Source organism: Pan paniscus, chromosome 1 (genome assembly GCF_029289425.2).
Source record: "Pan paniscus chromosome 1, NHGRI_mPanPan1-v2.0_pri, whole genome shotgun sequence".
In the NCBI taxonomy this organism is placed as follows: domain Eukaryota; kingdom Metazoa; phylum Chordata; class Mammalia; order Primates; family Hominidae; genus Pan; species Pan paniscus.
Genome location: NC_073249.2, coordinates 51223473 through 51237101, shown reverse-complemented (window position 1 = coordinate 51237101; position 13629 = coordinate 51223473). Strand labels below are relative to the sequence as shown.

The following is a 13629-nucleotide window of genomic DNA, read 5'->3' as shown; positions in this document are numbered from 1 at the left end:
ATGTGATGCTAGCCCATCTTCTTACTTCTGGACAGGTTACTTTTAAACCAGGGCCAGAGAGATGAGCTGTATTCCTCTTAATATTTTATTAGAGAGGGTGAGAGCCTACCCTGCAAATTTAGGAACTCTTTCTTAGACTAAATTCGAAGCCATATCTTTTGTAAATTTTTCATGTTTCACTTTAAGACACTTTATTAAACTGTCTTTACTGATGAAGGAGAGGGCTGAGTCTATTAGTACAAAAGTTTGTTCTCTTGCTATCACAGGACATTATATCTGGGAAAACACCCATGTAGTTTGTGATAGTGGGTACTTCTGTTCTCAACTTCAGTTCCACCATCTTTTCCTTTGCATCAGTTACAATCTGTCATCCTAGGTAAAACCTAGCTGGAAAACACTCCTGAAATTCTACCCCAAAGCTGCACTGCCTTTAGAACTAATTCATGAGGTATTGCCTTATCATAGTGTGAACATCTGTACATATAGCAACTGATTATCTCAATATGTGTTAAGAAACAAATGGGGTTATTGGCAGTTATTTTTGTATAGTTTATGTAAACATAATTTTAAAGAATCACGAACAAAAAAACACATAGACTAACCATAAAAGGAATTAAAATACTAGGTACTGAAAGTATAGAAGTAGATTCTAGCCCTCAGGGGCTAAACAATCAGCAGCAAAGATTCAGATGATATGATTATTCTGACTTAATATAATCTCTCTACATATTTATATTTCAAGACAGCATGATAACCTCCCTAATCATGTATTAATAATAAAGGTTTGGTTATGTAGCAACTATAGGCATGTATTTTTTTGAAAAAATTATACAGGAAATTAAAATTAACTGATATGACTTAGTTCATTTTCATGTTTTTTCCAGTCATCTCTATTTACATTATATTTTCAAACATCCTATTGTAAAATAGTGAAACATACCTGACTATAATCTTAGATAGGAGTCATAGGATGTAGACCTGATAAAATATTAATTTCATTTAACTTAGAACATAAAGAAGTAATATTTTTGTTATTTACTTGTCTTCAGAAAAAAGTTATTTTTTACCTCTCAATTTGAACAAGGAGAGGACAAATAAAAACAGAGGTTTAAACAGTTGCATATTTTGGTTGCTCAAATGGTACATTATATTTATATATATATATGTATACACATATATATAAAGTATTTTAGAAACATATATAAACACCTTTATAATAATTTAAAGGTTCTACAGATTAAACATATTTTACATAATAGGTAATAATTATGTAGTAATAAATAATACTGATTGGCAAACATAACAATATTGTCCAATTAGGATTGTTTGCAGTTTCCATGAAGTGGCATTCTACTGTTTGTCTTCTACCCCTTGAAAGAACAGATTATCCCATAAGCCTATAGATAAATATTGCCTGGCCTTCTCCAGAGCTTGAAGGCCTTATGAATTTAAAGGTTCTTGCCCTTACTTTTAAGGAAGAGGTAGCACTTCATGAAGTTTGTAATCGTATCTCTTACTTTCCCCCACAGATTATCAAGCTTTGGAAATGACACTGTGTTAATTCTGGAAAATGTTGTTCCAGGTGCTCCTTCCTTTACACAATGCTAACATTTGCATGGAAAAGCTGGATGAGTGATTAAATAATTAAAATATCTCTATAATTTGAATCTTATCTAATGGTGAATTCCATGGCAGAATTATGGAGAATGTCTAGGCTGTTTATGATTAACTAGATTTGTTGTTATAGTGTAGAGCCTGCTTTCAGTATGTGTTTGGATTCGATGTGGCATGATTCCAAATCTGGTTTTACTCACATCCTTCCTGCATTTTCAAATAGACTGAACATTAACACTGCAAGTGAATTGCTGAAGAAATAATTACTGAGGTATTTTAAAGCACACTTCTGCCATTAAGTGGAACAACTGGAAAAAAAATGGAAGAGATATATGTTTTAAGCAATAAAGGCTTAAGTATGAACAAAGAGGGTTCAAAAGATGAAAGCAGTACTAATGCAACTTTTCACTTTTTGTATTTTTTGGGATATACTTTTGGCTCTGTAGCCAAAGGATAGCCTCTCGATTTAACTATTAGGAAATACTAAAAGTAAACAGAAATACTTATAATCTTCCATTTTCTTTCCTATTAAGAAATAGACAGTTGTTTCTAATGCTCAGACCTGAGTGGATCTGCTGCAACCCAAGACTGAACTGAGGAGCACAAAAGAGGGTATGTCAGAAGAGAGAGAGAGAGAGAGAGAGAGAGAGAGAACGGAGAGATGATACGGGACTCTGAAATCTTTACATTTAGCTTTGTGAAATCATAAGATTTTTGTAACATCTCTTCCAGGTAGACACATGCACACATACCAAATATTCCAAAGAAACCTCTAATTTAAAAAATTATCTTTGGGATTTGATTATTGTATCACCACAGCTCTCTGTTAGCATAGATAATTGAGGGGTGCTTGTGAACACTCGTGACTGAAAATGCCACCATTGTTGAGGAAATTAGGTTCTGCGAAATGGCTTCATGGTTTGGCTCCACATTAAGGATGGGGTGTACAAGAATGAAAAGGGAAATAATTTCTGAATATATTTTCTTCATTGCTGTGACTTATTACTTACTGCATATTGGCCCTTTGGCTTTTATACTATAAAAAAACATAAGTTCGGTTATATTCTGCTGACCAAAGGAAATCATGACATAAACTGCTAGTTGTACTGTTTCTTTCCTGTTTTGCAACCAATATAAAATACTACATTTCTCTACATTAAAAATATACATAGTGAATTGAAATGTTTCCTCAGTTTAATAACTACTATAAAAATAGCCAGGAAAAGCCACTGGTGGTAATGCCACTATTTTTAACCATGAACTGTATTCTCAAAATACCATAACTAGATAATTGGGACATAGGAGAGTTGTCTTTCTGTGATTTTGAATTCTAGGGATTTGATGTGAGAATGAAATTTAGGCCAATTTTATTGTTTTAATGGGAAGTTCATCTGCATGATCTATTAACAATGAAATGCAAGAGGTCATTAAAGGTGAAAAAGTAACTTCCTACTATTTTTCATGGGTATTTTCAAAGTAAGATAAAGATTTATTTTCTGACTTTGTATAGTGACCACAGCCAGGGCCAGAGAAAAGTGATCTCCCTTGAGTTGCTTGCAGTCTGCACTCTGACTTCCTCCTCTTGGCCCAGTTGAGTCCAGACATTTCAACAGCTTGACTAAGCCTCATCACCAGTTAGCTGCCAAATTCAGTGGCTGCCAATACCACTAGTAGCTTTTTAAATACACCTGTTGCCAGCACTATGTTTGAGTCAAGAAGGCTAGACCTTTCTGGTCTACCCCAGTGGCTAAGATCTCTTTCAAAGGAGAATTATTTTTAGTATTACTTCATCATTTTTCCTTAAGAAAATGTTTTTCTAGCAAGCTTCTCTCCTTACAGAGAAATTGCATTTACACTGATCCCAGTACATAACATCTCGTCTGGGTTAGCCTAGGGAGAAAGAGTAGTTTCAATGATTGATATTACCTGTGGGGCCAGTAAGATATATGAATAACAAAACATAAAAACTTGGTGTAACTGAGAGGTTTCAAGTGTAATAATCAAAAACCACTTACAGCAAAGTTAATCTGATAGTTAATGGTATGTATTGCGTGGTAATTAGGTATAAACACTAAGTACTTCATATAAAGGACTATAATTAATGTGTTTCATGAAGCCAAACAAGCATTTTTGGAGCAAGCTTGGTGGGGAGATGAATAGAAAAGCAGTTAAAGCTAGATTCTGTTCTAAAGATCCTGGACCACAGATCCTCTTTGGCCAGGTTTTTCTGCATTTCCATTAGCATTTGCTCACAGCCAGGAGGCCAGTGGCCAGGAACAACTTTCCCTATCCACCACAAAGCTGATAAAAAGCTAAAGAGAAAAAGTGTGGTGGATTCAGTTCTGACAACCTTCCAATCTTTGAAACACTGACGACTATTTAGCTGTAGCTTAGCAGTATTTTAAGGTGAAGAAATAGGACATATCAGAGTATTTCAATACTTTGGGCACCATATAGCCACTGATAAGGATTCTTCCTCAACAGTCTTTTCAGCTAGTAGGACTTCATGAGCTCATTTTGATCCATTTGACTATGAGTCAGTGTTCTCAAGGTGTATGCGTTTTGCTTTTACCAATGGAATATTTGGTCATAGATAAATCTGTAGTTTATTAAAAAACAAAAAACACCAAACTGGCTCGGCACAGTGGCTCACACCACTTTGGGAGGCTGAGGTGGGCAGACCATTTGAGTTCATGAGTTCGAGGCCAGCCTGGCCAACATGGTGAAACCCTGTCTGCACTAAAAATACAAACATTAGCCAGGTGTGGCGGCACATGCCTGTAATCCCAGCTACTCAAGAGGTTGAGGCAGGAGAATCACTTGAACCTGGGAGGTGGAGGTTGCAGTGAGCTGAGATCACGCCACTGCACTCCAGCCTGGGTGACAGAGTGAGAGGCTGTCTCCAAAAAAAAAAAAAAAAAAAAAAACCAAAACCAAAACAAACAGAAAAAAACCTTACACATACATCTGGTCTGAGGTTGACATGTATTTACCCTAAAGATATCTGGTTATTTTTTTCCTGCAATGTGTGCCTGTGTATGACGCCAGTGACACTGTTTCTATTGACTGACAGATTTGATTTGGTGTGACCTGATAAAATGATCTGGTTCAAATGCCAATTTCATTGGCTTCGTTCTTGACTCCTTTCTTACCTGACATTCAATACATCAGCAAATCTTGTTTGCTCTTAGAAATGGAATCTCACCATTTTTACCACCTGCACTCTGGTCTGTCATCAATGTATTTTATCTGGATCATTACAATAGTCTTCTAACATCTAGTTGCTCTTAGGCTCAATCTGTTCTCCACAGTGCAGCTCTTCTCTCCCAACCCAAATCAGATTTGGTCACTCCTCCAATGGCTCTCCTTTTCATTCAGAATAAATTTTAAAGGTTACAAGATTCTACAACTATACCCTTCTTGTACCCTACTCCCTCTTCTGATTTAGTCAGCTGCTCTCCCACTGCTCACTGAATTCTAGCCTACACTGACCTCCTGCCTATTTCTCAAACATGCCAAGCCCACTTCCACTTAGGGTCTTTGCATTTGCTGATCCTTCTGTGTAAAATATTCTAACCCTGGGTAGCCAAATGGCTAATTTCTCACTTCCTTAGTTCTCTGCTCAAATGTCAGAGAGGCATTCCCAGACAAACATATTTAAAATAGCATCCTCCCTCCCCATGTCTCCTTACCCTGCTTTATTTTTCTATGACTCACCATCTGGCATAGTAGGTATTTATTGGCTTTTTTTTTTTTTCGCCTTTCCGACTACAATATAAGCTCTATGACAGCAGGCACTGTATATCTCGGTGAGCTGTTGTATCCTCATTCCTTAGAACATTGCCTAGCCCATTTATGAATATTTGTTGAGCCACATGAATCAAGGCCTCCTCTTGAGATCGTGAACGTTTTCATTTATTTATTTATTTTTTTGAGACGATTTTCGCTCTTTCACCCACGCTGGAGTGAAGTAACGCGATCTCTGCTCACTGCAACCTCCGCCCAGCCTCGGGTTCAAGTGATTCTTTTGCCTCAGCCTCCCCAGTAGCTGGGATTATAGGCTCCTGCCACCACGCTCGGCTAGTTTTTGTATTTTTAGTAGAGACAGGGTTTCCCCATGTTGGCCAGGCTGGTCTCGAACTCCTGACCTCAGGTGATCCACCCCCCCCCGCCCCCGCCACTTGGCCTCCCAAAATGCTAGGATTACAGCCATGAGCCACTGCGCCCAGCCATTTTTCTTTTTAAAAATAAACTTTCCAGATCTTAATTTCATGGCTTTAACATTTTAAACGTTTGAGGTATAATCTACTCATTCTTGGCTCTAATCTTTTTGGCAGGGAAGTTAAACTAGTGAGAGACCTATGAACAACAGCAACAATTTAATGAGCACGTCTTATATGCCAAGCTCTGTGGTTAAGCACTTTGCTTTATCTCACTTAATTCTAACTATGGTCCTAGAGGTTGGTATTACAACTAATCTCCTTTTACAGAGAGTTACTGAGACTTGGAGAGGTTAAATAACTTGCAGCCAGGTCACAAAATTAATCACTGAGTTGAGACGAGAATTAAGGCATGGCCGACTCCATACTGCCTCCTAGCCGTCTCCTCGAGTAGTTCATGCCCTGTTACTGAAGTCGTGAAGCTGCTGGTGTCAAAGCATTCCTTTTGCAGTTTCGTGTACTAGGGTTCTGGGTGATTTTGCACATATTTATTTCAAAGATCCTCCGTACCACACCAGGGAGTTTACCTTCTGGAATGTTGTAAAAGCCCCTGTCCTCTATGCTGGGACACTTTCATGCAACGTTTGCTTAGCCAGACTCAGGAAAACGCCTTTTTTTTTTTTTTTCTCATTTCCCTGCACTCCACATTAAACACAGAGGTAGTTTAAATCACCTGGTAAAAGAAGATGGGATCACAAACGCTGTGGTCCAGAAGGGAACACCAGTAAGTCGGTTCACCGCTTGCAAGTGGGGGCACTTACATATAAATGAAGAAAAAACAAGTTCTTAAAAAGCAGCCGACCCTGGGTTCGGTGGGAAGTTGACCTGAAGCCGGGGAAGAGGGCTCAGGGGACCGGACGCGGTGCCCCGCACCACGCTAGGCCTGACAACCGGAAGAGAGGGGCTAGGAGGGGCTCCTCCAGAGCGGCTTCGGCTCCAGTAGGGAAACCGCCGAGGCTCCCCCAGCTCCAGGGAGCGCCGGGGACGCAGACGGGAAGCCTCCCTCGGGCAGCCGGCCTGGACTCACGGCGCGGGGTGGGGCCGGCGCCCGCCCCGCCCCTCTCCTCGGGGATGCCGGGATGTTTACACTCCTGACAGCGGCGGCAGCAGGAGGAGGATCGGGAGTCGCAGGAGGATGGGCCGCCGCTAGGCTCGCACTCCGGACGCGCCTCGCAGTGCGCAGGGTGGGTGCCCCGCGCCTGCAGCGTCCGCCGGGGCGGCGCGGCGGGAGGTGGCCGACAGGCTCCGGGCCTCGCAGCCTCAGTCCCCGGCCCAGTGCGCTTTCGGACGGCGGCGCCGCGCCGAGCCACCCGCCCGCCCAAGGTCTCTCGCGGGCGGGAGAACGGAAAACTCCCAACTTCCTGGTGAGTCGCTGCCCAGGGTTCAGGCGCCCGGACCGGGCAGCTCCTGCCGGGAGGGGCCGCCTGCGGGAGTCGGGCCGGGAGAGGGAGGTCGGGACCGCGCGGGGCGGCCTCCAGCATACCCTCGCTCGGGGTAGGTGGGGCGGGGCGCGCTGCGCTCGAGGCGGATGGGGGTTTCGGTCTTGTTCGTTGGCAGCGGTGGGAGGGGGCGGCAGGAAACTTCATACTTGGCCCCGGCTCTAGAGGCCCAAGCGCCAAGGGCGCCGCGGTAACTAAGAAACCCCGCGGCCCCGGCGGCGGCGGCAACAGGTCTTTGGTTTCAGGACCCGAGGAACTTAAGCGAAGTCCCGCCTCCCGGCGGATGCTCATTGGCGACGTCGGTTATTTATCTCTCGCGGATTGGTGAAGTCCGTCTGTCAGGATTCGGCAGCAGCCCGACTTAGGAAAGTGAAGTGCGCTGGAGAGAGTGGGTGGTGGGAGCCGGCAGATAGGGGAGAATCCGAAGTGGCTTCAGAAGTACAGGGAGCGTGAGAGGTCTGTTGGAGAATGAACTTGGGAGAGACTCGGGATTACAAAATGTCGGAGAGAGGGATTGCGAGGCAATAGCGAACATTGCTGGTGATGGTGGCAATGGAAAAGAAATTGAAAACTGAGGCCAAAGTCAGAGAAGGGTAGCCAAAGGAAAACAGAGAAAAGTGACAAGACCGTATGACCGCAGAACAGTGTAAGGAAGCGAGCACAACCTAGAGGATGCTGCCTCGAGAGCTAAAGAACTTCTGTTGCCTCTGTTACACTGTAGGCCTTCACTCCTAAAACCGCAGCATCCTCTATTTAGTCTTGCACTGGGAGCGTACTGGGGTGGCGGAGAGATGATGTATCGTGTTCTCGCCTAGCTGTAGTCCTCACTGGGGAGAAATGCTAAAAAATATACTTAGTTTACAGTAAGATACATGTTACTGTCCTTGCGCAATTCTGGTGACTGAACTGAAAATCAGAAATACACAGAAATAAAATGATTATTCTCCTTTGAGGTTACTGAGCTCAAGGATGCAATTGAAAACACCACATTTCCATAGTTTGTAGAGCCTAATGTACCCATCATAATGGGAACCACTGTTTCTAGTTCCTCCTCCAAGGAATTTACAGTTTCAAGGGTATGCACACTCCCTCCAGGCGACAGCAGTATGTCTTGTCAGGTTGCATTAGAGAATTAAAGTACAGAGTATGTGTATTATAAATATGTTCTGTTCAGGACCTTGAGCTGCTGGTGGTGTGGTCGAAGAATGGCATAGTCCTTGCACTCAAAAGCTACAGTATGTTTGGGACAACCGGTCAAACCCTGAAAACGGTGAACAGTAAAACAGGAGATACAGTTAACCCTCTAATGCTTTGTGGCAACTCTTGTTGAATGGCCGCTGAGTATTCTTGGTTTGTAACACTTGGTGATGGCCAAGTGCTCTTGAAACAGTTAACTTAAAATCTTAGCAGTTATTTTATTTCCAGAGGAAGGAATCCTCTCTCCCTCGGCGAGATCCAGTCCACAGCTTGCTTCACTCCTAGAACGGCGGCATCCTCTATTTGGTCTTGCACGGGGAACTTGCTGGGGTAGGGGAGAGGTGTTAGAGCTTTGAAAAAGCTTTGCCTCTCGGAGGAGTCAAAGGGGCAGTAACTGTATGGGGTGAGAGGAAGGCCTGCGAAATAAAAAGGCAAAGGAACCGTTTGAGGAGGCTAGTTGCCTTCTCGGGGCCGGTGTGTGTGCGGGGGTAGTGTTAAGGGGGAGGAAGGAGCCCGGGAGCCCGGGGGACCCTCCCGGAGGTGCAGGCCTGAGATTCCGCTGGGTGCCGGGAGGCTCCGCCCTCCGGAGTACTGACGGCCTTCGCAGCCAATGCGCAGCCAGGACCTCGCGTTCGGGAGGGCGGGTACTTCCTACTCCAGCCCTGGGCTCGGAGAAGGCCGCGTTAGTTCTTTCTCCAGGGATGTCTGCGGGAGGGGCGCCAGGCTGAGGGCCAGCCTGGAGAAAGAAAGAAAGGAAGAAAGGAAGGAAGGAAGGAGGATGGGGGCTTCAGTTTTCCCTGAGCCATCCTAGGTGTCCCGTTTCGTGATTCAGCTGCACCTAGAACTTAACTACTACTGAAAGTTTATAGTAGATAAGAAGCGAAGTTGGTCAGCAGACTGAATATAGTCCATGTGACTGAGGCGGGTTTTACTCTGAAATTACCTGAAAATGAAAACTACTAAATGTCAGAATCTAAATCGTTAGGCGTTTTCACAACTTCTTGGGAATCTTTCCATGGTTAAAAATCTTACCAATTTAGCAAGACTAACTTTATTTCTAAGCGTACAGACTCATTTGATAGTCTGAACTAGTATTTAGGTTTATTTATTGAGATAATACATGTAGCACCCACCATTCCTTTCCCCCTTTCATATTTTCCTGTCTGGACAATTTCGAGTTCGTTTCCATCCCAGTAAAACAGCACTTAACCAAAGAATGAGGAAAGCACGTAGGTATGATGGCAGTGTACTAGTAGAGGAGGGGAGATTTGATGCCTCTATAGCTAACATACCTGATTAATAAATTTAAAAAAAAATTGCATCGTAATGACCAGAAGTCCAGTGCAGTTACAGTTTGTGTAAATAAGTACTTAATCTCATAAGGACCCCATCCCCCAAATCTTTCCTGGTGCTTGCAGTTGATAGTTTTGGGCTCTGACTTATTGTAAACATTTAAGTATTCTTTTTTTTCCCCCTCAATTATTGCGCATTTACTGAAATATAGACTTCTTTTTTTCACTTAAATATGTGGTCTGAGATATCATTAGAGACTTTTACAGTGTTTCCAGAACTAAACACTATTTTCCTAGGAACTATCTGATGTTTTAAGAATGTACCTCTGTAGTATTACAAATGTCGCCACCATTCAGGGTACCTGAGAACTGGGCCTGAGAGCAGGGCCCAGTTAAGTGTTAGTGATTACGCACTTTTGGGGGAAAAAAAAGTAGGTAATTCCAAAATTTCTTTCAGGTTTTGTTTCCCTTGATTTTTTTTTTTTTAAATAGGCTTTGGTATTTTAAAAATGCACAGTGTAGTATTTTAAAAATACACAGTGTAGCTGCAGCTGCAGCTGCACAAAACAGCACTCTGTCCTCATTCCCGGTTTCATTCACATTTAAGTGTTTACCCCTTCGAATTTTTGTTGGAAAACTACGAGGGTAGGTATTTCAGTGCATCGTCTATAAAACATATTAAACTTAATGTACGACTTAAGGGTGTCTTGGAAATGCCATGTATGATTACTGTTTGCTCTGAATTGTTTTATCAGTACTTCATCAGGATTTATGTAAATATATAGCAAGATGTTTTAAGACGCATTTCTTTACCCTTTTGAGACTTTTTCAACTTAATTCTCCCCCCTCCACCCATTTTTATAGGGAATATGGATAACATTTGGTTACATAATTGTAATCAAATATATGCATTTGTAGAATATAATGGCAGTTCAGAATTTTTAAATTGATACAATTCAATCTCAGAGTTATAAAACTTCTAAACTGCTGAATTCTTTGGTAATTAATAGTTTGATTATTCCTAGGTGTTGTGTATTTTTACAAATTTTTTTTTATTCTGAAGAAAACACTTACAGAGTATATTTCATGCTTTTCAGTGGGCAGTGGGAATGAGAAGGACAGATGATCATGAAGCATTCCTTAATATTTTTGAGCAGGATAACTTCTTTTTTAACCTTTGTCAAAATAACTGCCCTGCCATACTATTTAGGTAATGAGGTTATACAACGAGTGGTTTTGTTGTAATAGCTATCAAAGTGTTAAGCAGAACAATATATAAATGAATAAAACTGATTTTAGTGGTCTATAAAAATTGAGAAATACGTGTTTTCTGTTACATAATGGAAATAGGCCTTTTTGTAAATCTTATTAGTAGTCTTCTGTTGGTAGTGGGTAAGGGCTACTTTTTCAATCCATTCTGCTTTTTTATAGAACAGTGATTCACAATTTTTTTCTCTGAAGGATCACATAGTAAATATTTCTGGCTTTGTGAGCCCTGTGATTGCATCTGCTGCCATTGTAGCCAAATACAGTATCTGACCAAGTGGGCGTAGGTGTGTTCAAATAAAGCTTTATTTATAGAAATAGGTTGGTAGCTTTCCCCCACTCTAGAAAATAATACCAGAGGTCTAAATGTGGTGCTATGCCATTGATGTTTGGGTTGATTCGGAATTTTCCACAATAGCGTTTTATAATTATTTTTGTCCTTAGACTCTTGTGACAATTTGTTGATCTTCCACAGTTCCCTCAGAATAATACCCAGCTGTCCATTCCCAAATTTTGTGTTTCATTTCAGAGTTTGTCAGCATAAGAACCTCTTTTAGGTTTATCCATGTTTTCAGGTTTCTTCACCATTCTTTGCTTCTGGAGGATCCCACTCCTACCCTGTGACATTGAATGAATGCCTGTCTGTGGCTCCCTGCTTCTGACTAAAGCGACATAGAATGTAATGTCAGTCATTTGTCTTTACTGAATGAAAACTACTAGACAAAGAAACATACCAAAACTTACTCATATGTTTCTTTGTCTAGTAGTTTTTATTTTAAGCCTACTGGTATGACTACCTTTGTCTACTTTAGAGGGAATTTTTGACATAAGCAAGGGGTTGGGCAAATTTTTTTCTTTTTAGGAAACATTAACTTAGTCTTTCAAAAAAGACTCCCCCCAACCCCAGTAAAAAATATTGGAAAGAGCCTGTGCTTTAGCAGAGGGCCTACAGTCAAGGTATGTTTGGCCTGGGGTAGAGGTACTTCTGACCTTTGCTCTGAAAAGAATTAGCTGTAGACTTACCTGGGTGTAGCTACTGAGCAGCATAGAGCAGAATGGAAAATGCAACAGCTTTGTGAAAAAATTACACAGTACACTTTCTCAGCTCTAGCCAGGAGTGGGTTTTGTGTGTGCTGGACTTTTGACCCCTTAGCCCTCAGGGAAGCCCAGGTAGGACCTGGGACAATCAGAATTCCTGGCTAGTTGCCACCAGCTACAAGCAGTCTCTTCTCTTTATCTGACCCTGCTGCACATATATTATCATTATCTGTGTTTACCATGATGTGGAAAAGACTAGGCAGAAAACTCCAGGGTTGTCATTGCCTACTTTATGACCTTGGTTGAGTTGCTCATTTTATTCAGACTGTAGTTGTCCCAACTCATAAAGTTGCCTTGAGGAGTAAATGAAAATATCTTTGTAAATGTATGGTAGCAGGCCCAGTGTTAGTTTCATTTCACTTACTTCTCTATTCTTAGGACCTTCAGGGGTGGGAAACACATCTCCTGTTGTCAGTTTGTTCTGATGACAGGCCCTGTCACCCACTCTGCCTTGGCCCAGTTTTGTCTTAATGGGCTGCTTCCCACTTCTGCCATTTCCACTTCTTCTGCTTGAATTCTCCTTTTCCTTTGCCCTATGATTTCCATATTCAAAATTTAATGGTTCCTACATTTGAGTTAGTTTTTATGACTTTCTTTGGAGGGTGGGGAGAGCCAGCAAGCCATAGTTTCTCAGGCAGAAAAAGGCACAAGAGGCTTGGGGGGTTATATTATGGACTACAAATAATGTGAGTTGCAAAAAGATCTTTAAATACAGATTCAAAAAAATGGCAAAATTAAAAATGTTCTTCCTAGCATGCTTAAAATTGTTTTCTTAAATTGTTGAAATATTTCCCCTATATCCTTATATTTACCTAGGTGAATTACTATACATTTTATTATGGTTATAATCATAACAAAGACATATGTCCTTATATTATGGTTGGAAAAGTTGAATAGATGTGTTTATGAAAAATTGTTATACTTCTAAAATGTAATGAATTCCTAATCTTGTATTGTCTTTATATCTAACTGCTGGACCATATAGTAAAGTGATATGATACGGGCACAGTGGCTCATACTTGTAGTCTCAGCACTTTGGGAGGCCAAGGTGGGAAGATTGCTTGAGACCTGGAGTTCAAGACCAGCCTGATCAATATAGTGAGACCCTGTCACTACAAAAAATTTAAAAAAAATTAGTTGGGCTTGGTGGCATGCACCTGTAATCCCAGCTACTTGGGAGGCTAAGGCAGGAGGATTGCTTGGGCCTGGAGGATGGCTTGAGCCTAGGATTTCAAGGCTGCAGTGAGCTGTGATGATGCCACCGCACTCCCGCCTGGTGACAGAGTGAGACCCTGTCTCTAAAAAAAATAAAAAAAAAAATTAAAAAAAAAGACACCTAGAATAGGTCATTTGTTTTATGCAAATAGTATATCTTTATTCCAAACAGTTTATTTCTAGGTGTGGTTTGTTAGTCAATAAATACATGTAAATTGAAAGGTCTTATATAAGAAGATTTTTCCGGGGGGAGGATTGGTTTATGGAACGAATTATTTCTTATTTTTC

General features: G+C 41.4%; 1 protein-coding gene across 3 annotated transcripts in view; it reads left to right on the top strand.

Moving 5' to 3' along the window:
* Window positions 1-6919: 6919 nt before the first annotated feature.
* NEK7 (NIMA related kinase 7) overlaps window positions 6920-13629 on the top strand; it is a 165356-nt gene continuing 158646 nt past the window's right edge. The window contains exon 1 of one of the 3 annotated variants that reach the window (XM_003823069.4): window positions 6920-7198. The gene's annotated coding sequence lies outside the window, so the exon portion shown is untranslated. Of the gene's footprint in view, window positions 7199-7224; window positions 7329-13629 lie in introns of those variants that run through there. The other 2 variants (XM_055110070.2, XM_063597983.1) reach the window with 2 other exon arrangements.